Genomic DNA, 3,071 nt, shown 5'->3' with positions numbered 1-3,071 from the left:
AATGAATCTTTTTTATGTTTATTTTTAATTTTTTTTAACATTTATTATTTTTGAGAGACAGAGAGAGAGCGCAAGTGGGGGAGGGGCAGAGAGAGAGGGAGACACAGAATCTGAAGCAGGCTCTAGGGTCTGAGCTGTCAGCACAGAGTCTGCCATGGGGCTCGAATCCATGGACCATGAGATCATGACCTGAGCCAAAGTCGGATGCCTAACCGACTGAGCCACCCAGGCACCCCTTGTTTATTTTTTTGAAAGAGAGCTAACGAGTGGAGGAGCGGCCGAGAGAGAGAGAGAGAGAGAGAGAGAGATTGAGAGACAGAGAGAAGATCTGAAGCAGGCTCTGCGCTGACAGCAGAAAGCCCAATGTGGGGCTTGAACCCAAGAACCATGAGATCATGACCTGAGCCGAAGTCAGATGCTTAACCTACTGAGCCACCCAAGTGCCCCAAATGAATCTTAACAGTAACCATTTGAAATAGATCAGAATTACCTTTTACAAATAGGATACCTGAGTGACAAAAAAGTTAAGTTAATCGTGTGTAGGGACCAAGGGCTGGCTCCCCCAAAATGTGCCACTTGAGTATATTGATTATTTTACTTTAGATTTTATTTTTAAGTAATCTCTACACACAACATGAAGCTTGAACTCACAATCCTGAGATCAAGAGTCACATGCTCTACCAACTGAGTCAGCCAGGTTCCACTGCATATTGTATTTTAAATAAAAGGTACTTCAGAGATGGCCTATGCAGGAAGGTTCAGATCTTCCTCTGTCCATCCTGAAAGCAAGAAATAAATATCTCATGTGAAAGGCATTCTCCCTGTACCAGGAGACAAAGAGACATATTTATCACCAGAGATGAGAAATTTAGAACTGAAAAGGCTGTATAAACAACCCTTGTTACTTTTTACTAATTAACTACCCGAGTCCAAATTCTGTTTAGAATTCGTTACGAATTGAAGCTCCCAAAGTCGTTTTCTTTTTCCTGTCAATTCCTCACAGATTATTGTCTCCTTGTCTAAAAAGTATAAAAACTGCCCACCTTGGTTACCTCTTTAGGTGACAATTTCATTATTGGGGCTCTGTGCACACATAATAAAACTTTGTGGGGGTTTTTTCTGTTAATCTGTCATATGTAAATTTAATTCTTAGTCCAGCGGCAAGAACTTGACAGGCAGAGAAGAATTTTCCCTTACTTTCATGTGCAAGGTAAGAATTTAATCCAATTTGTCTAAATCCAAAGTCATGGTTTTTAACAACTATGTCATGTTGTATCCTCAGTGCCAATTCAATGGCTTTCACCTTAGAATATTAGAGAAGTTGTTACAACCACCAGTGTTTGAATATTTTTTTACTATTAATATGTTCAATTATTTTTTATTTTTCTGCTATGTACATATATTACTGCAATCAGAAAATTCCATGAAGATTATTATAAATGCCTCAAAACAAAGTAATATTATAAAGCATGTTAAAATACAAATAAACAATGCAATGCAATATTTACAACATGTATTACAGATTTGGAATTAGCCTTAATATTTTAGTAGCTCTTATAACTCAATAGCAAAATGAAATGCCAACAAAGGAAAAAAAATGGTAGCTACAAAATAAAATATATATACTTATTTGCAGTTTTTGGGATTGTAATCCAGGAAACATAGATATGAACAACATCAAAAGCATGCTCCAGAGAGACAAAGAAAGTTAGAGTTTTTGAAGAGGAATGAGGAGATTTATATAGGTTTTTTTGAAGAAAATGCAATTGGTGCTGGTATTGCTACAGTTACACTAATCTATGTTTGACTGGTTCCTAGGGCTAGTGTTAGGCAGAAAGCCCATTTATGTCCATTTTATCATATAGCAGATGCCTTGTCTTTTAGCTGAGTTTAGTAAAAATTCTGATAATTTGAGACAGAAGATGTGCATGAGCCCCACCTCTTCAATATCTTCCCAGCTGGCCCCATTTTAAATTATTCTCTTAGCAATGGTTACTCCATCTTATTCTTTTCATTGTCAGAACTAAAGATATGAATAGGAAATTTACAGTAAGGGAAACATAAAGGACCAATAAACAAGCAGAAACTGAACAGTGAAAGAAATACAAATGAAAACAAAATAAACCCTTCCTTTCCCTATCAAATCAGAAAAGATTAGAAAGACTGATATGATAAGATTCTGTGTTTGGGTGTCAGTAAATAGGACTAGCACATGTTGCTGGTGGGAATAATGTATAATCACAATTTTTATAAAGGTGAGGTTTGTTTATGAATGTCAATTAGAACAATAATGATAATACTAAAACTTGAAAGCAACACAAATATGCATGAGTAGAGGATTAACTCAAAACATTATTAGACACATCGAAAGAAATAGTATACAGAAAATCAAAATAATTAGGAAGACTTCTGATTAAATGTTGTAAATTGACTACAAGCTTTTATCTTACCTTTTTCATAAGATCTCACAAGAATTAAGTAAACTGAGACCTACATTAAAAAAATCTTTTTATTTTGGAATATTTTTTTAAATGTTTATTTATTTCTAAGACAGAGACAGAACATGAGTTGGGGAGGGGCAGAGAGAGAGGGAGACATAGAATCTGAAGCAGGCTCCAGGCTCTTAGCTGTCAGCACAGACCCCAACGCGGGGCTCAAACCCATGAGCTGTGAGATCATGACCTGAGCCGAAATCAGTGGCTCAACCTAGTGAGCCACCCAGGCGCCCCTATTTTGGAATATTTTACACAAGAGTTACAACGATGGTAAAGAGAGCTCCTGTATACTCTTAATCCAGATTTCCCAAATATTAACATATTTCACCTGTTAAAATTAAGAAATTAACAGTCAACACTATTAACTAAACTAGACACTTTATACAAATGTCAACAAGTTTTCCCAAAAGTCCTTTTTTTTCTGTTCCTAAGGTTTAATCCAGGGTACTAACTGTATTTATTTAACATGTCTCCTGATTCTACTACATTTTCTGAAAGTTGTTGTTTTGTTTCATAACCTTGATATTTTTTTGAAGAGTACTATCAGCTATTTTAGAGGATGTCCTTCAGTTTGGG

The sequence above is a fragment of the Prionailurus bengalensis genome, chromosome X (assembly GCF_016509475.1).
Source record: "Prionailurus bengalensis isolate Pbe53 chromosome X, Fcat_Pben_1.1_paternal_pri, whole genome shotgun sequence".
Lineage (NCBI taxonomy): Eukaryota > Metazoa > Chordata > Mammalia > Carnivora > Felidae > Prionailurus > Prionailurus bengalensis.
Note: the sequence above shows the minus strand (reverse complement) of the source record.